Source organism: Protopterus annectens, chromosome 13.part0 (genome assembly GCF_019279795.1).
Source record: "Protopterus annectens isolate FY-2018-M chromosome 13.part0, PAN1.0, whole genome shotgun sequence".
NCBI classification, from domain to species: Eukaryota; Metazoa; Chordata; order Ceratodontiformes; family Protopteridae; genus Protopterus; species Protopterus annectens.
This window is the reverse complement of record NC_056747.1, coordinates 1,025,634,212-1,025,655,908: the sequence shown is the minus strand read 5'-3', so window position 1 is coordinate 1,025,655,908 and position 21,697 is coordinate 1,025,634,212.

Sequence of the window (21,697 nt, the reverse complement as noted above, 5' to 3'; positions counted from 1 at the left end):
TATATATATATATATATATATATATATATATATATATATATATATATATATATATATATATATATTTAGGTGTGTAAGCAGCTCCCTGGTGCCCATTGGTGTAGTTTAAACACTTTTAGCAGCCTTCGCTAGTTAGGTTATTGTGTAGGGAATATATATATATATATATATATATATATATATATATATATATATATATATATATATAGTCACTTACATCCACCGTAATTAAGCATGTAATAGGTTCATAGGTTCATACTAGGCTATCTGCCCTAGGGCATTTATAAGCCTAGCCAGAGTGTGTTTGGCTTTCACCCATTTTAAATTAATTTTGCTATGCCTTTTTGAGAGTTAGTATACTGTGCCTCTGTCTAACAGTGACACAGAAGTGATAGCCGGGGTAAACCTACGATCTCCCATCCACTCATCAAGATTCCTCTTGAAGAGAGTCAATGTGGGACTCTGCCTAACCTGGACTGGGATTTTATTCCAGAGTGAAGGGAGCCTCTGGGTTATGAATCTGTCCCTCCAGCATGTCCTATTTATTTCAGTGCTGAGGTTCAAGTCTCGAGCGTAGCTCGATGGGATTTGGATTTTCTGAGATGCAGCATGTCCATTAATTCCGGGTTGACATGGCTTTATACGCCAGGCACAGATCGCTTCTGAGCAGGCGGTATGCCACTGAGTAGAGCTGGAGTTTCTTTAACCGGCAGCATATGGCATCTGTTTGAGCCCTTTGATCCTCTTGGTGAGATACTTTTGGGGTCTTTCCAGTTGCTGCAGGTGTCTGGTAAGGTACATCCCAAAAGGGGCATTGTACTCAATTATGGGCCTGATGAGGGATGAGTAAAGAGGTACGATGACCTCCCCTGATCTAGATGTGAATCCCTTCATGATTAGGTGGGCTATATAAAATGTTTTTCTAACCACTTTGGCCACATGGTTGTCAAATGAGAGACTGCTATCAACTTGGGTCCCCAGGTCCCTAATGACTTCTTCTATACTTAATGGATTACCACCTAAGTGGTAATTTGTGGGCACTTTGTTTTTGCCAAAGGGGATGACTGTACACTTTTGCTGCTTAGCTTGAGGCCATGGCTCTGGCACCAGTTGTCTGTTTCTATGAGGCCCTTTTGGAGGATGCTTGTGTCGGCTGGAGAGTTGATTATGGCGCCCAGTTTGCAGTCATCTGCAAACTTGGTCAGCCACAGTCCTTCTGTGTTGGCCTGTACCGCCGAGAAATATATACCGAACAAGAGAGGTCCCAGGACTGAGCCTTGTGGGACGCCACTTGTAACTGGTTTGGAGTCTGACATGGCTCCAGCAATTCTAACCATGTGGGTTCTGTCCTTGAGCCAGTTTGCAACCCATCTAGTGACATAGGGTTTATATTTAAGCTGGTGAGCTTATCTATAATGCCCGATTGGGGTATTGTATCAAGGCTTTTTACGAGGTCCAGGTAGGCTGTGTGGACCACCTTCCCTCGTCAATGGCCTTGGTGACTGTTTCAAAGAAATCGACCAGGTTTAAGAGGCAGGATCTGCCCTTAACAAAGCCAAACTGGGTAGGATCCAGTGTCTGTAGGTCCCCAATATCTTTATTTATGAGGTCCATGATGATCCTTTCCATAGCTTTGCAGACCAAGCTAGTCAGGCTTATGGGGCGATAGTTTCCAGGATCCGTTGAGGCACCACCTTTGTGGAGAGGGACCACTGTTGCTGTACGCCACTCTTTGGGTACATATCCTGTAGTAAGGCTAAGATTGAACAGTAGTTTTATGTTTGGGTTTAGCTCTTCTTGAAGTTCATGTAGGACACAGCCCGGGACACCATCTGGTCCCATTGATGCTGTGTTTTTTGCTTTGGAGAGGACGGCTCTTACCTGAGCATCTGAGATGTCAAGGGGGCAGCACTCTGTTGGGATAGATATTTGCCCTTTTGGTGGGGAGAGGGAGAAGTTTGCACTGAACCTGTCAGCTAGGATGTTGGCAATGTCTGTGGGCTCGGTGTATTTTTTGTCATTTTGGACTAATTCTGAGCATATCTGGGAATTCCCACCCAGGTTCCTAACATAACTAAAGAAAGCCTTGTGATTATCCTTAGTGTCCTGTGCAATTTTTCTCTCGAAGCTGGCTTTAGACGATTTTATGAGTGCCCGGAGTTTTTTGCTAATACTGATCAGAGATGCCTTCCCTTTTTGGGATTTTGCTCTATCATGTAGTAGCTTCCTCCTTCTATTGTATAGTGTGTTTATGGCTGGGGTTTATGGCAGCTCTCTAGTGCCGTTGGTGTAGTTTAAACATTTTTAGCAGCCTTCGCTAGTTAGCGTTGCAAACCAACAGTTATACAGCATAAACAATTACGTCTAACTGATGACCTGTAGTGAGGCAGTGGTTCTTATAAACATACTTAGGCAGCCACAACATACTTGACCCTGCAGAAACCACTAACAGTTATTAAGCAACTACACATAGTTAGTTAGTTGCAATTTGTAACAGCAGTAAGTCAGTAAGTAGCTTTCGCTAATTAACATTGCAAACCGACAGCTACATGCATAAGCAATTACATCTAACAGACGACCTTTAGTGAGACATTGGTTCTAACAAAAATACGTAGGCAGCAACAACATACTAGACCCTGCAGAAACCACTAACAGTTCTTTAGCATAAAAACAATTTCATTTAGCCACAACTTGAAACAGTAGTAAGTTATAGAGCATTTGTTAATATAACAACAAAGTACTACATGACTAATCATGTCTTCCTATAGGAAATTATTTGATGATACACAGCCCTATCTTGGTTCACATATACTGAATACCATTTTAGACCCAGCCTAAAATAACTGGTCATATTGTACTGGATGAAAGAAAGCGCAAATCATTTGACATTAAATCCTTGTATTATATATATGATATGCTACCAGCAGATTTCCTTCAGATACCAGCTGAAGCTATAGCCCATCCTGTCTCTATTCTCATAAATAGATCTCTATTAGAATGCAGAGTTCCCACCTCATGGAAAACATCACATATTATTCCACTGCATAAAGGAGGTAACTCCTTAGAGCTCACCAACTATCGCCCAATAGCAATCCAATCACCTTTATCCAAAATATTAGAAAGAGTTGTTCATAGTCAACTAATGTAGTACCTCCAAAATAACAACCTACTCTCCATATCCCAGCATGGCTTTAGACCTTCCTATAGCACCACCACAGCATAACTATCATTCACCAACATAGTTAACCACCATAGAAACAAGGGCTATTTGTTTCTTCCATATTCTTAGACTTATCAAAAGCCTCTGACATGGTAAACCACACTATGCTTCCTGAAACTCTATCTACCCTAAATATAAGTCCTCCCTCTATATCATGGTTCAGCAGCTACTTATCTGGCCATCAGCAAGCAGTCCTATGGCAGGGACAACTGTCCCCCCTGTTACCAGTTACCATAGGAGTCCCTCAAGGATCCATCCTTGGCCCTTTGCTGTTCTCTTTATTTAATAACAAGATCTCTTCATCCTCACCCACTGCCTCAGTAGTACAATACACAGATGACACCACCATTATATGTGCTGCCCCCACCCTAATTGAACTACAAACCCTAACCCAAAATAACTACACCCTAGCCAAAACTTGGTTCACTAACATCAAAAACAAACTAATTATTTTCAGCCCAGGCAGATCGCCTACCCTAAATAGTTATTTCACCATCTACTCTAAAGAAAACATTCAAATGAGTCCAACCACACACACACACACTAAACTGCTAGGTGTAGAAATAGACAATAACCTGAGGTTCGACAGCCACATAACACAAACCATCAAGAGAGTTAATAAAAAACTTGGACTCCTCTACAAGAACAAACAGTTTATGACTAAGCACACCAAAGCAACCATCGCAAGGACTCATCTTCTATCCACCCTCCTCTATGCCTCTCCCATCTTGACTAATCACCTCCAAACCGATCTAAATAAAATGGAATCTTGCTACAACAAGATTGCTAAGTTTGCTACTGAAGCCTCATATAGGTCTCACCACTGTCTATCCCTTAAACAACTTAACTGGCTTGAGTTGCCTCATATACTTCTACACAATCATATCTCTATAGCTCACAAACTCTACTACCTTCCTGAGAAAACCCCAGCACTTCAGCATCTAATTCAGCCCCACATTCCCACTAGAGCCTTAAGATCTAGTAACCAGAACCTCATAAATGTCATCCAACATAGAAATTATGCCTGTAAATCCCTCTCTGCCAGCATCATTGCTAAAACCTGGTACACATTACTAAGCCAAATAACTTCTACCACATCCTTTATTAATTTCAAAAAACTCCTGAAAACCCACTATTTGAGTGACTGGCTATGTTCCTGTCACTCACCAGGCTAACCCAAACTAAAAGAATGTTTCTGTGTATAGCTAAGTATAAACAGTTCCCCTGAAAGCTTGTGAACCGTTGATATTTACTTGACAAAACTTATATCTGTAAAAATAATACAAATGCTGTTGTTTTAAGTTATTATGTACCACACTGATTGCCTACTATAAGATTTGTTAATCTCTAACATATTGTGTATGTTTGCTATAAGTATGCTCTATTTTTTTTCTCTTCTCTCATGTACTGTATTATATTGTGGATCTTTTCTCCCCGGGCCCCCCACTGAAAATGGACCTGTGTCCAGTCAGACTTTCCCGGTAAACAAATGTAAAATAAATAAATACATATATAGCCAAGATTTTATGAATTTGATATCCTTGCCATAACAGAGACACAGCTTAGCTCTTATGCTCAAAAAAGGATAAAGGCCCGGTTATGTCACAGATGACCTGAATTCAAATAGTGGCTTGTGCACTTACAGGAGCTGGCATTGGATGATGGAAGTGAGTGGTGACTACCTGTTCACCCATCCTAGGGAGAGGGAGTTGGCTCTGGCACTCCACATGGGTGACATATAGCAGGAGCATTAGATGTCTACCCCATGGAGCTCATGTCTATCAAGCCTGTGATGCAGTATGCAATTATTCTGTGAGCCGAAGGGAACTCTTGGAAGGCAACTGCAGCAGAACTCAGAAGAGCTGCAGCAGGGGAGGAGCCACTCTGCTGTGGGAGAGGGTAGGCTGCCCTACAGGACAAGGATGGCTGGCCCACACCCTACCACTTGACTCTCACTACAAGTGGCTGAGCTCAAGAAGGATTTCTGGGCAGGAACAAGTGGGCTGTAGGGCTCTCACCTGCCCTGGAACCCCTGGATCCCATGACTTAAGAACAAAAAGGGCTGATTGGGTGCAGGTAGAGGAACAACCAGGCTTGGTCTTAAAAAGATGGAAAAAAAACCTCTGAAACCATTTTACCAGGCTATTGCTTACAAACATGGGAAACGTACACAACTATACGAAAAAATGTGGTCATAGTCTACCAAAATAACTTCACCTGCTTTCTGGCAGGCATTCAAAGTCCTTCTACATACACATGGAATCAGTTTTAGCTACTCCTACATATAAGCAGACCAAAGCACCTTCTATAGAATGCATTTATATATAGCCAAACTCTCATGTAAAGCCTTACACTTGTTAACAGATAGCCAGATAAAACTAGAGTAGATAATTGTATCCATCCATCACTTCTGTTTTGTCTAGGGTACCCTCCTTACTGCCACAGCTAGCATATCTGCAGTTGGATACACTGGTTGGCAGCATCAGTGTTCCACTCATTGCTGTTTTTAGGAATCATGCCAAGGTAATCCAGTAGTTATGCTACTACCAAAGCATGAGCAGCATCATCCAAATTCCTTTTTTATCTCCTGAAGTAGTTTAGTTGGTCATCACTTTATTGTTTGGCTCTAGACGTGGAAATTGAACACTCTAATTTAACATTCCTGAACATGCTATGCTGTATGCAATTAATCCAGAAATGGAAAATTCATGAAGTTAATCAACTGTTGATTACAATACAAAACAGTCCTAATATGAAGCAGAAAATGCAATTGGGCAATATAATATAAATTAACATCACGCAAAGAAATTTATACAATGGGCCTAGAAAAAAGGTAAAATCATCTGAAAAAAAGAGCAAGCAGAATTATTTCCTGATTCTGTAGGATTATTTTCTACTGATTAATGTCAGTTAAAGTTAACAACTGCTTTAACTGTGGAGACTCCATACAGGGAATTTCACTCCTTCTTCCTGTTCTACTTAGGCCCAGAGTATGATATCCATTACTGTGAGTTTTTGTGCCTATTACAATGATAGAACTGTCATCCTTAATAGATATCTAGCTGAAAGCAGTGTTAGGACCAGACTCATGATGTCATCTACTGGTCCCCAGGCAGACCTTCCTAAAAAGTGTGAAGAAAAGAATTTGAATTCAAAGAATGTTAAGGAGGCCAACAACACTTTAGTGATGTCCAATTACCTCCACAGCTTGAATTCACTGATCCAGTTGAGGTACATTCACAACCCCCTACATCAGCAGCTGCTGGGCCTGACACCTCTGGCAAGACCCTGTGGAGGCCACAGTGTAATCAGTCACTTCCATTTCCTCATGAAACGGAACCAGGAGGGTGTTGGTTGGATCTGGGGCTGCTTCACAGGTTCTGGCATCCAACAAAGATAGCATCTGCTTCTGATACGTGTGCATATACCATAGAGGAGTGGCATGCTTGTGGGCATTGCTACCATGACTCCAGGTCTTTCCCTGACTTCAACAGAACACCTGGCATCAATCAGCAGATGTGCATGTTAGTGATCCAGGCACAGAGTGCTGGTAGAGTTGAAGAATGAAGTGTGTGTGCATGATGATGTGCAACACCTGCATGGTCTGTGGGAATACCTGCAACACCTGCACAGAAACATACAGTACAGTGACAGGGAGTACATGGTGCTGCTCAGATCCTTAGTACCTTATATAGTATCCATGGGTCCATCCATGAGGGAGATGGTAACTGTTCTCCATTGTTCCCCTGGATTTTATACTGGTTATGGCCATGAGATGATAAAGGGGCAAGGAGGATTGCCACAGTCTACTCATATACAAATGACCACACACCATTCTGAAGATTATATTACTGTCACCTCCGGCAACTGTAGCCAACCACCTGGGAGTACTGAATCTCATAATTGTGGGTGATGATGCTCCTGACCCCCCGATGCCTTAACAACCCACCCAGTCCTGGTCATCTAGTTCGACACTATCGCTATCCCCATTTGGCCAATAGAACACTGCAAGTATCTGCGGCAATTGTCTAAAAAAAGTATGCTAAACATCCATTAGCTCCCACCACTGGACACCACATTAGATCTCCTGTGTATGCTCTCAAAGCCATCCCTACCTTTAATAGCATCAAGTCCAAAAACAGCAGGCCAAAGCAGTACACATGGCCAATGTTCATAATATGGCAGCTCTACCTGGTCACTGGACAACACGATCCTTGAATCCCCTAACTTGTTATCCACATGACTGGCTATCATATCTACCTCACATGACCCATGAACATATGATACCATTGCTGTCATCTGTCACTATGCCCCACTCCACCTGTGAAATTTCTGATGGCTGTGCCCTGCACACCTTTTAACTTGTATGGGTAACGTAATGCCTGATGCACACTTTGACCAGGCAATGTACTATATGCAAGGGTGCAATACTGCATGCATCAGTCTTATTCTATGTTCCCTGTATCATGCCCCAGAGTTACAGACCAGATGATGCCCCTTTCCTGTTCCCTGCTCTGCAGTGTATTGTGCACATTTCTGAATTTTATCTAATTTAGAATGCTGTTGTTTCCTGCACTTCTACCTGCTCCTAAGTGTTTGTTTTTGTTGTTTGGATTAATTGCTGTCTAACTTGGGTAATTACTGCACTTTGGGCTTCCTTTTGGGTGGCTTAAAGTTAAAGAAGTTAGTGAGAGTACAGAATCATCTGGTCTTTTTTCAGTGCTGAAAACTACTGGGGAAATGTTAGACTGTGTTTGTTCTGACTGGCAAGTTGGGTATTTTTCTTGTTTATTGTTCTTCTCTGTCTGTATAAAGTGATGCTGCTCATTGTACAGTGGTTATTAGCAGTACCCTGTATAGATAAAGGTGCTTAGAATATAAATTTCCCTACAAAACTACCCCTAAGTGTTCATAAGCATGTAGTTGCTAAAAAAGCCCCAGGTTTGTATGAAGAGGGGCATTACTCCATGAGATTATACTAAGATTGTGCTTCTTACCCAACTAGCTCCCTATTCCCTCACAGTGGTTACAAAAAGAGGAGCATACAATCCCTTGGTACCAACGATCTTGTAACCCACTTTATAAATGCCTGAAACCATTGGTCTGTATTTTCCTTCTGTTTCTGTAGCCAGCTTGATAGAAATGGGTATCCTGAGGCAATGTAGGACTTGTGTTCTTTTCTCACGGGCTCCTAGTTCATAAGCAGTCCTTTAAAGTATATGTGAGATGCTCTCATACACTGTCTCTAGAGGCAAGGCTCTCACATACAGCCAGTACAAGTACAAAGGTTGGCAAAGATGCACAAAACTTCACAATACCTGCCATGTACACTGCAGGTCAAACACATAGACCCACAAATACTGAGGCTCTTAAAAGTAATCTACCCAAACCAAAACCTGAAAGGCCTCCTGTAGATCATTATATGTGTATATACCTTTAAGGAGCTATCCAAGGGCTTGCACAAGTGTATAAATACTGAGCATGTGCGAGCCTGAGTGTCATTTTGTAGTTAGCTGTTGAGATGTAAACATCTATGTATGTAAGGTCTGTCTGTTAACTATTTCGTTCATATTTAATAACGCTGCAATCCATCCTTATGTGTTTCTATGTATTAAAGCATTCTAAACAAAACCCCAAGCCTTCTTGGTATATGTAGTAGAGACAAATGAGCAACATAGTGTCAGAAGAGGCATATCTAAAAGGCATGGAGTCAGAACCGGCATATCCAAAGGGCATGAAGTTAAAAGTGGCTTGGCTAAAATGACTAAAGGCACTTGTTTAGGGCTGGTGGAATATAGAATAGTGGATCATCCCTAAAATGTGTAAACTTCGCAAAACAGGTCAGTAATGAATTACAAATATTAAAACTTGCTCAGCACTATTTCTTTTTCGCATAATATGAAACAGGGCATACAGAACATTCTAATTGATATTCTCATAAACCGATACGTATGATATTGATAAAATATTCAAATTACAACAGAAAATATTTGAAATAAAGTCTAGATTGCATAAATGAATAAAATAAGGGGGAAATGACCGCATTTTCACAAAGCATGTATTTTTCATATTAAGCAAAGATATCCGAGTTATCAGAAGTGTATAAAGTGTTTGAACATTTGTGCAGTGTTACAGTAAAGTTATTTCACAAATTACAGTCATTACAAGGCATATTTCACAAAGTAGCATATTTTGAAGAGTTTATTGTGCATTTCTGTTACAAGCTCACAGAACACTTTGTTCATACATAATTACAAGGGCCATATTTTCAGTGTGTTTGTGCATACTTTGCGGGCATGACAGATGGATTTTGGAAACCCAGTGCACTTGTGTTTTGACAGTAATATTGCTGAGAACTGGATAGTGTTTGAGAAAGAGTAAGATATTTTCATACAGGCTGCATTTTCTGATAAGATGACCATACAAAGGCATTTATTCTACTTAATTTAGCTGGGCCAGAAGCCATTGAAAGGGAATGCTCATTTGTGTATGCACCTGCTATCTATACAGGAGAGGGGGGAAAACTGTCATATTGTTGTCCCAGCTGAGTCAAGGGAGGACCCATAGTGCTTGGAACGTAAATTTAGAGAATCGTGTAACCCCCAGACAAATATTACAATAGAAAAGGCACTTATTTTATACAAGGGATCAAAAGCCTGGTGAAACTTTTGCAGCATGTATAACTGACTGAGAAATACAGCTAAAATGTGCAGCTTTGGTGACTTAAGGGATGAACTGATAAAAGACAGACTTGTGTGTGGCATAAAAGATGAGAGAGGTGAGAAAGATTTTGCTTCTGACAGTGATTTAACTTTGAATAAGGCCATAGATATTTGTCAGATATATGAGCTCACAGAAAAGCACACAAATATGCTTACAAATGAGAATAGTTCTAGAAGGCACAGTAATAAAGTTCATGTTGATAGCATGCAGCACATGGTTAAAAGAAACGGGCCCAAGCACATGGTAGTAACTTTAACACCTGCAGCACTCATTGGTAAACCCCAGAACTTTCCAGCAAATTCCAGAGTTTGCACAGTCTCACTGAAGCATAAGAGTGTGTCAGCAAATTCAAAGCATGGTCCCCAACCCAGTTTCATTGACAACTGTCTTAACTATGGTGGAAGTCATGAATCTAAAAGGGAGAAATGTTTAGCTTTTGGTCAGCAATGCTACAAATGCAATAAATGGAATAATTTTAAAAGGTTTTGTAAATCAAAAGGTCTACATTCTTTTAGTAAAAGGGAACATTTTAAGAAATGAGTTGATCAGTTAGACAGTGGCAGCCCTACTCTTTATGTCGATAGTGTGTCAGTGCTTCATGAAATGGTCAGTTCAGTAGATTTAAGGGCAAAGAATGAAGTATTTTGCACTGTTCGAATAAAAGGCAAACCCATAGAGCTCAACCTTGACACAGGTTCCAAGTGTAATGTTATGTCAGCAGAAACATTTGCTAGAGTGTGTAAAGGTGAAAGGCTTGATCTGGCAAGGTGTGAAAAGTTTATTACTTATGGAGGTGAAGGAGTTCAGACTGAGAAGGATCAGTAGTGCTTTCATGTTACTCTGCTAAAAGAAGCTATGACTTGTTATTTTATTTGGTCAAAAGGCATGCTCAATCATTATTAGGGCTCAGAGACAGTCTGAAAATGGGACTGCTTTCATTTAATAAGGAAATTCTCCATGTTAGCTTAAAAGACCACTATTTTTGCCCAGAACATTTTTCTACCTATGCTGATCTTTTCCAAGACAAACTAGGCAAACTTCCAGTTGTGTATTCCATGAAATTAGACCCAGAGGTCAATCCAGTTATCAGGCCAGCATGTAAAGTTCCAATAGCCATGCCAGACAGAGTCAAAGTCAAGCTAGATAAAATGATGTGACAAGGCATGGTTTGTCCAGTTGAAACTCCAACTCAATGTATATTTTCTATGGTGGTAGCTCATAAGAACAGCTCAGATGACATCTGAATGTGTATTGACCCATGAGATTTGAACAAAGCACTAAAAAGACTTCATCATCCAATGTGCACAGTTGAAGAAGGCGTAGACTTAATGCCAAATGCCACTATTTTTTCTTAGATGCAAAGAGTTAATTTTGGCAAATTCAGCTTGACAAAAAAATCCTCATTGCTCACTACTTTCGGTACTCCACTTGGCAGGTGCAGATTTTTGAGAATGCCATTTGGGATAAATTCTGCCAGTGAAGTATTTTAACGTGCAATGGAGCAATTTTTTTCTGGGTATACTTGTGCTATTACAGTAGACAATATACTAGTAGAAGGTCACAATGAAGTTGAACATGACAGAAACCTCAGAAAAGTTCTAAAAAGGGCACGTCAAGTGAACCTGAAGCTCAATCCACACAAATTCAAATCCAGGCTATGAGAAGTCACTGTTGGTCTTATTTACTAGTACAGGCCATGACCAGACCATTCAAAACAAACAGTTTTCTTGGCATGGTCAACTACCTAGGCAAGTTAATTCCAGACTTGAGCCAACTTTCAGCACCACTTAGAGAGCTAACAAGTAAAGCTGTATCCTGGTCTTGGTTAGAGCAACACCAAAGAGCATTTGAAGTCCTGAAACAGAATTGCCAGTCCACCAACTCTCAGATACTATGATATTCACAAACCAGTTACACTTTCCTGTGATGCTTTGAAATTTGGCCTTGGTGCAGTAATTCTACAAGAGGATCAATCTGTTGCCTACGCATCGAGAACTCTTACCCAAACTGAGATGCAGTATGCCCAGGTTGAGAAAGAGCTTTTGGCAATTGTGTTTGCGTGTTCAAAGTTCTAAGATTATGTTTATGGTAGACCTATCCAGATCGAAACAGACCACCAACCATTAGTCACTATTTTGAGAAAGCCAATGCATTCAGCTCCAGCCAGACTGCAACATATGATACTGAGATTGCAAAAGTACAATTTCAATCTTGTCTACAAGAAAGGCAAACTTCTTTGTATTGCTGATACATTATCCAGATCACCCAGAAATACCACAAAACAGCATGAGACTTAGAACCTTGATTTTGAAGTCATGGAAGTGAGAAATTTTTCTTCCACACATCTTGATGAGCTGAGAAATCACACAGTTACAGATCCAGCATTGCAAAAGCGCAACCACTTTATCAAACAAGAATGTCCATCAAAGCAATTTAGTTTACCTCAAGAAATGTAACCTTATTTTCCATACTAGAGATGAGATTTTGTCTGACAATGGTATCATAATGAAAGGTCCAAAAGTAATTGTTCCAAAATCCTTGCAACCAGAGTACATTACCATCTTGCATCATGGTCACCCAAGAACCAAATCTACCAAAAGATGGGCAAGAGGTCTAGTATTCTGGCCTTCTATGTTACAAGACATTGAGAGATCACTTTTATCTTGTTTAGTGTACAAAAGTACAAAGCCTCATCAACAGAAGGAACCAGTTCAGCTTAACCAAATTCCAGAACTTCCTTGGTCGACAGTAGCCACAGACATTTTCAAGTGGAATGGTCAACATTATTTGGTGTTTGTAGACTCTTACTCCAATTGGTTTGAAACTGACCTACTTCCTAACCTAACATCCAGTACAGTCTTTACTAAGATGAAGTGTCATTTTGCAGTGCATGGTAGTTCACACAAAGTTATTTCTGACAATGACATGCAGTTTACAAGCCAACAGTTCAAAATATTTGCTGAAGAATGGGACTTTACTTATGTCACAAGTAGTCCAGAGTACCCGCAGTCAAATGGTTTGTCAGAATGTGCAGTTCTAAGTGCAAAACAGTTACTAGAGAAGTCAAAACAAGATAATAGTGATGTTTTCATGAATCACTTAAATCTCAGAAATGTTCCTCGTGATAAACATTTTGATTCACCTGCTCAGCGACTTCTGTTGAGACAAACCAGAACCACATTACAAATCAGTAGTCAATTGTTGGTTCTATGTGTCAAGAACAACAGATCAGTGAAAACCAATCTGTTGAAGAAATGCTTCAGCCAGAAGTCCTACTATGATGAGACCATCAAACCGCTCAATCCATTATGAGAGGGAGAAGTGGTAAAATGCAGACGTTCAAAGATTATAATCAGATTGGTGTCGTGAAGAAATTTGGTCCAGAGCTGAGATTGTACATTGTAGAATCAGAAGGAGCAATCTTTAGGCAAAATCGGAAGCATTTGAAACTGTTGTCTGAGCCTATACTACAACACATAGCCTGCAAGAAAGACTCTTTATCTCAGAGTGAGTTGCCCAGTGTTCCAGTTCCAGAGGAAGTTCCAGAGGACATTCCTGTTCCTGTAACAAATCCAGAAGCTCCTGATACGAGTTATGTACTACAGACTGTCCCTGTTGCTAAATTTGGTCCCAACTGTTATGTTACGAGATATGGTCGAATCTCTAAACCCTATAGCAGATATGAAGCAGCTTGGAAATGAACACTGTGTTTTATTCCTGATGTATATAGTAACGCATGTCTATTTCTGATATCATTTTGTATAAAGGGCAATCTTTGTAAGAAAGGGGATCTAGATTACTTTATGTGCATATGCCTTTAAGAAGCTATACAAGGGCTTGCACAAGTGTATAAGTACTGAGCACGTGCAAGCCTGACTGTCATTTTGTAGTTAGCTGTTGAGATGTAAGCATGTATGTATGTAAGGTCTGTCTGTTAACTAGTTCATTCATATTTAATGATGCCACTATCCATCCTGATGTGTTTCTATGTATTAAAGCATCTGAATGAGACCCCAAGCCTTCTTGTTCTATTTATTAGAGATGGATGAGTAACACCTCCCGAATAAAATAATTACAGTACATACCTTCAGCAACCTCAAAAAACCCTTACCAAAGCAAATCCCACCATGATACATTCAGTCACAGCTTACAGCATTTCTACATCTAAGCCCATGAGGTAAGGCACCACACAATCGAACATTTTGGTCATAGAAGACTCCATTGTTAGGCACACTGATGTCCCACTCAACAGGCTAAGTAAGGAGCCAAGATGTGCCAGATCGTGCACACACTCAAGTCATTTAACTGCAAATACCATTATGACTCAGTCATAGCCCACACAGGAGTAAATTATCTGAGAAACATCTCCCTGGATTATATGAAGAGGGGCATTATTGAGCTCTCAGACTATGTGTACCATGCTTGTATGAGCCTAGCATTGAGCAGCACGCTATGTTCTCCAAGGATTATGCCACAATATGAACAAAAAATAATTGATTTCAATAATTCGCTAAGTTTTTGGTGTCATTCAGAGGGGTACAAAATTTGTCAGCCTGTAAGGACATGGTTGACAGACCGTAATGCTTCATCAGGAATGGTCTAGACAAGACCTATCTAGACTTTTGAATATTGGCTAAAACCTTGTCCAGCTCCATAGTGTGTTTTTAGGCATTGACAACCTGATAAAACATCACATATAGCTAAATAAACCAGAGTAATCTAAAGAAGATAATGGTCAATGCCAGGAGTCTAAACAATGCACTCATTGCAACAGTCCTCATCCTGGAGAATGCAGATGTATCTGTAATTGTTGAAACATGGTCTAAAGATGCTGAGAGCATTCTGGCAGTGTAGGGCTATAATGCCTTCCACACATTTAAACTAGCTACTGCAAAGAAAAGAACAAAAGTGGAGGTGCCGCAGTTTACATCAAAAACAAACACACCTCAAGGGTGGTCAAGCAGTATAACTCACTTGAGCTCCGACAAATACAACTTAGCATAAGCAAAGTCCCATGCTATACCTTTGCAGGCTATTGGTCTCCCCATGACCCAGGAAACCCATACCACTTGTTTGAATGAACTTTAGCCACTCTCTGTTCAATCTAATGCCATACTCATGGGTGACCTCAAGTACCCCACTAAAAACTGGGAATCATAAATGACCTCATTTTTGCAGAAACAAATAATTCTGGACTTTGTCAACACAAATGCTTTGGAGCAGCTAATCTATGTGCCCACCAGGGACAACAACATCCTTGATCTAGTCCTCACCAACATGGGGGCAGGGTGTTGAACCCCCCCCACCCAAGTATTACACCCTCACTGGTCAGGTTGGACCATAAAGCAGTCTCCGTTGAAATAAAAATAAAGCCTGGTATTCTGGGTAACCCTGGAACTTATGCAAATTACTCCAAGGCAAACTTCTTACTTTTAAGTGACACCCTGGGAAATGTCACGCCCCCTAAACCCAGAGAACAGTGCTGCCTATATGGCGTTACACACTAAACACTTTACAATCGTGTACAGCTGTACAGAGGCAGAGATACCTACCCAAAACAAACACAAGATGAACTCAAAAAACAAGCCAACCTGGTGAAATCCCAGCATCAACAACTTGTATAACAAATGGAAGGAAATCCTAAACAAAAATAGAAAGTTTGATACCCAGCAAGGTAAGATCTTCCTCATCAAACTAAATAAACAACTCAAGGTTTTAATTAAATCTACAAAAGCCAAATTTGAGGTAATAGTAGCCTCCTAGGCTAAAGACAATCATAAGCCATTCTTTAGCTATGTCCAAAACCACCAAAGCAATAAACAGCTATTTGCCGAACTAATTGTAAATGGATCCACCTATACTGAGCCAAATGCTGTAGCAACTCTACTGTCCAATAAATTCAGCTCCAAATTTACCCTGCATTCTCCCCTAGATACCTCTCAAGAAATACCCTGATCATAGCTCCCTCCACTACCACTAGGGAACAAGTACTCAAGGCAAAAACATAGCATCAGTGGGACAATATCTCAGGATACCTCCTTAACAGCATGAAACATGACCTATTGGGCCCACTAGAATCATTATCCAGTCATAGCTTCCATTCAGGCTTTATGCCAAGTGAATGGAAGACTGCAAACGTTAGCTCTCTGCACAAGGGTGAGACATCCATAGACCTGGAAAATTACCAACCCATAGGATCATAGCTAAATATTAGGTAATCACTCTGCAGACTATTACATGCCTAGCAAATAGACAGTGACCAAAGGTAAGAATCAAACTCTATATGTTGGGTCTGTGAGGTAAATGCCTTGCCCATTATACAAACACCCAACTCCAAAAGCTTGGCAATCCTCATGTGAAAGGACATGGAAAAAATAATCATGGACATGCTGAATAATAGCATAGGAAACCTTCAGACATTGGATCTAACACAGTTTGGCTTCATCAAGAGTAGGCCATGCCCACTCAACCTGGTTGACTACTTCAAGAAGGTCTCCAAAGCAATGGGTGAGGGCAAAATGGTGCATATTGCCTACCTTGACCTGGCCGAAACATTCAACATAATACCCCATTTGGGCATTGTAGACAAGCTCACAAAATTGGATATAAACCCTTACTTCACCCACTGGATAGCCAGCTGGGTCACTGATAGGACATAAAAGGTTTGGACAGGTGAGTCTACCTCCACAAAAATGTCAGTTACTAGTGGAGTCCCCCAGGGCTCAGTACTAAGACTGATCCTTTTTGGCATCTGCTTCTCTGAAGTTGAGGTCAACTTCAATAGTCTCTGTCTGACCAAGTTCTCAGAGGATTGTAAACTAGGTTCAGTCATAGAATCCCCCACAGACACAAACGTCCTCTAAGAAGGCCTGACATGAACTAATAACTGATGACAGTCACAGTCTAAAACTCAATGCCAAAAAAAACATAATAGTATCTTTCGGAAAGACAACCACTCCAGGAAATTACTGCATTGATAATACAGCCGTAAGATTTGACCCTGTGGTGATGGACTTTGGAATACATGTAGACAGTGCCTTGATCTTTGACCATCATATGACTACTATTGTAAGTAAATTATTACACTTTGAACAACCTACAAGTGGATGACATATAGGTCCAAAAAAGTAATTGTTCCATTGTACTTAACCCTTATTATACCAATCATTAAGTTCAATGCCCCCATCGTTATGTACCTGACCAAGCATATGCAACATCTGGAGCATGCACAGAGATTCCTCACAAAAAGAATGCATGGTGTAGACAACATGTCCAATGCAGACTGCCACAAAGCCATATCCTTGTACTCAGTCACCTACATACTGTTGAAAGATGATCTATGCCTGGAATTCAAAGCATACTGTGATCCAGCCCTTATGGACCTGTTGCTCAGCCACAAAATAAACACCACCAAAAACCCCAGTCTATTGACTTTAACCTCATCTGCAGCACAAATAAGACATGTTAGAGGGACAAGTATGTGTCTCAGATAATACCACATCTCTGGAACAGGCTTCCCATCCATGTGAAGCAGAGTTCTTCCATGCACTTATCCAACAGCAGCTTGGATCAGTGGATGGGGCATCATAAACTGGTCTACAACCTCCGTATCTATTAGAAATAGGAAGCTGGTAAATTTTTGATAACTCATATCCAAGCTGTACCTCCTAAAAAATGAATGGTATAAAAACCTGTCAAACACATTTGAGAAGCATGACATGGCTTAAAAAGGCCCTTTCATTAACCTAATAATCACTATGAACTTATGAACCTACGGGTGCCATTGTAGCCTGTTCCTCAAAAGACACTGAACCTGACCCCCCTCCACTGTTGTGACAGGTCTCTCAGGCATGTTCCCATGTTGCATCTGTTTGAGTTCTATGTAATATGGCACGCAGTACAAATATTTGACTGTAGGTTTCAGGCACATACTGCAATGTGTCACCAGATAGATCCAAGTGGTATAATCATCTCTTTAGTTAATGAAATATACATCTGAAAATATTCTGCATCTGCTAAAATGTGGTGTCATAAGCATCTTAGACATGATCTGGGATTTTCAGTTGGAGGTCATCAACCATGGCTCCAAGCTATCCCCAGCACCACATGTAATATTTAACATTGGACAGCATTAACATATTCTGCTGCTCACTTGAATAGGAACCATGTATACTGCCCATACACCAGTGTGTGTACCTGCCAACTAGGTGACCTTGATAGAAGTTACCCTGTGTGAAACATTAAGAGAGATCACATACATTGCACATGTGAGAATCATGAGAGCTGTCTGGGTGTTTCCTCGACACATTGTATATGATACCATGTGTATTGCACATCGTCTGGAGGTTAATGGAGTTGAAGGTATTCCAGATGATATACCGGACACTGTGTGAAGCACATTAGACCTTGCTGGCAATGTATATGTAATCAATAGCTCACAGGATGCCATGGAAATGGACTATACTGTAAAATGCCTGCATAGTTTTTGTTCTCTCATCTGTTGTCTTCTGAAACCATATATGGTCTTCTACATGATGCAGGAGCATGTCAACAAACTGGTGTAGTATCTGCTAGGCTGAAGCCTGTGAAACTTTAAGTGTGTCTACTATCAAACGCTGAGTGGTCCCTGTGACAAGGATGATTAATACTTCACATAACTTAATATCCACAAAGATAGCAGTTATGCATCACCTTTGATGCCATACATGAGAGACATGTCTACTAACTCAAATAGGGTCTCCCTATCCCCATGGTAGTAGTCAACAGTGGTCATAGAAATGAAAGCAAATTAAGTGCTGGCATGCCTTTCTGCACCATGAAAGGCAATGACTTTCAACAATGCCGAGACTAGAGCCAACAGGAGGCCATTATCACCTGTTGCTCAGCTAGAGCTGCTGCATTTGATAACATCATATTACAAGTCTAGCTCTTGTAACTGATTATTCCCAGCATTGAGAACAGATAAACACTGCAATGCATAGTGCCGGCATTATGCATTTCTGAATTACTCTGCCATACCTCATGTCATCAATTGCATACATAACGAGGTCCATTTGCATGCATGCCTTCATGTGCATATCATTATGCAGTCATTTTAATATCATGCATACTACACTGGGTAACTTCACTACTTGTGTAACTGAATCATCTTCTCCTTGTATGTCACCGCCCTTCACACTATTTTACTTAACTGTATACACTAAATATTTCTGAATACACTCCACTATTTTTTCTGCTGTTGTTTATATTTGTAACCCTACCACCACCACTGGCTGAACCTGAAAAAGGTAGCTGTATCCTGTATCAAGAACTCACAATGCATGTGAAGCATCTTGAAGGACTGATATTCTTGTTTCTTACTTCTACACATATTCAGGGCATGAAATCACCCCTAAGTACATACAGTGAGCGAAGGAATCAAGTACTTGAACAATTCTGTGCTTTGATGGAGTGTGCTATGGAATCCAAGAACACATCTCGTATGCAAACTGTCCACTAACTCTATCCATTCAGTACTTTTGAGTTGCATCTGACTCCTACAGTGACTTTATGCATAACCACCACCATCCACAGAGTTCATTGAGTGAAAAGGAAAGGGAAGTAGATTGTCAGGCCTTGCTCTTTAACACACACATGTATGTCACCACATACACAAATACCCTTGGGCAATTTATAGTTCCCAAACTATCTATTGCAAATGAATCTATATCACATAATCGAAATTCCAAAATATCGAACACCATAAGCTCGAACTTGGAATTTCGAAATGTGATAACATCGAACACTCAGAATAGTGAATTTTTTTCCCAGGTAAAACATTTGCTGTTCCGAGAAACATACACACAACACAAGCACACCAAAATAAATAATCCACGCACATACACTTAACAAAACCCTACTTTTAACCTTACACTAAACCGTATATATATTCCTATCTATCCACTAACCTTAACCCGTACCCTAACCCTAAGGTCCGTAACTATTGCACATTTACCCTAAGGAGCTATACACAAACAAACTAAATAACATAGACACGTACACTTAACAAAACCCTACTTTTAACCTTACACTAAACTGTACATACATTCCTGTCTATCCACTAACTTTAACCCGCACCCTAACCCTAAGGTCCGTAACTAAAACTAATTAATACACACACACATATACACTTAACAAAACCCTACTTCTAACCCTACACTAAACCATACATACATTCCTACCTATCCACTTACCTTAACCTGCACCGTCACCCTAAGGTCCGTAACTATTGCAACACAGTAGAGGAAATAGTGAAGCCATGGAATGGCCCACCAAAATTTTGCCCTAGGTAAGAATTCGATGTTCCACGGCTTCGCTATTTTCAGCCTTCGATGTAGTGGGTTCAATATTATAACATTCGAAGTTTTGGAACTTATAGACCCATTACAAATATATATGGGATTGGGATATGGCAAGAAACCAAAGTTTAAAGAGAAACCCCACATTAATGTATTAAAGACATGCAGACTCTACAGTACTACTCATGTAACGTGTTCCTCTACAAACATAGCAAATTAAATTTTGTCCCAAATACAGTAACATGTTTTTAAAGCTACCTCTGACAGAGAACATTTTGAGTACACCCAGAAACCTGCCTTTTGACTGAAAGCACTGGATCCATCCTTGGACTGCTGTTATTTTCTCTCTTCATTAATGATATATCCACTCATATGCCCAACCTCAACCTCATCTCCTTTGTGTAGATAAGAGCTCACTACTTGAATCATGTGAAAACACCTTGACCCTTCAACAGAAATTGAAATCTAGCTTTAGAGTTTTACACCACTGGATGAATACAAATATGCACCTAATTAACCCCCTGAAGTCTAATATCATGTTATTCGGCACCCCGCAAAAACTCCCTAAATCTCAAGACAGCAAATCACTACAACTAGTTACAGAACAGATGTACCTAAGCATCACCATGGACCCTAAACCTTCATTGGCCAAGAACACTGACAATATTATTAGTAAAACACTGCACTAACTAAAACTATGCTATCAAATCTCACACCTCCTCATTCTTCAGCTCTCAATGCCTTAGCTAAAAATGTACATATCCCAAAAATGGAATATGGGCTCCCTCTTGAAACCTTGCATTCTACCTCAAGCACACATAAAATACAAACTACTATAACATCGACAGATTTGCTCTTCCTCTTCTTCACCTTCCAGGATCCCAAACTCCTCACTGCCAATGTCTACTGCAGTGTAACTGGCTACCTGTATATGGTAGAGCCACATTTCTACTTTGTTGTCAAGTCTACAAGCTATTAAAATGGGGCACTGACTCCCATGAAAACAAAATTACAAAGTGAGTAGCCTAACCACATGCTGGGAGACAGCCAAGAAGACAGCATTACCCTCATTAGACCTCATTTTAAAACCTCCACAGGAGAAAGCGCTATCCCTAGGCTAGGCCCATCTGTTTGGAATCAACTATCTGCAGAAGTGAGGCAGCAGCAGACACTTTAATTATTTAGAAAACAAACTAAAAGAATAACTGTTTAAGGCCGCCAAATTCTCTTGATTCCATGAAATGACTGGTCATTGCAATTCACACTGTAGTCCTATATTTCTTGTAAAGACATTCTTCTTACAAATGGCCACTGATTAAATATCTGCCTTAATTGTGCATGCTCTATATAATAGCATCATATGCATTTATAATTGCAAATAACATACACATGTATTTCCTTTGATTTGTTATTATCT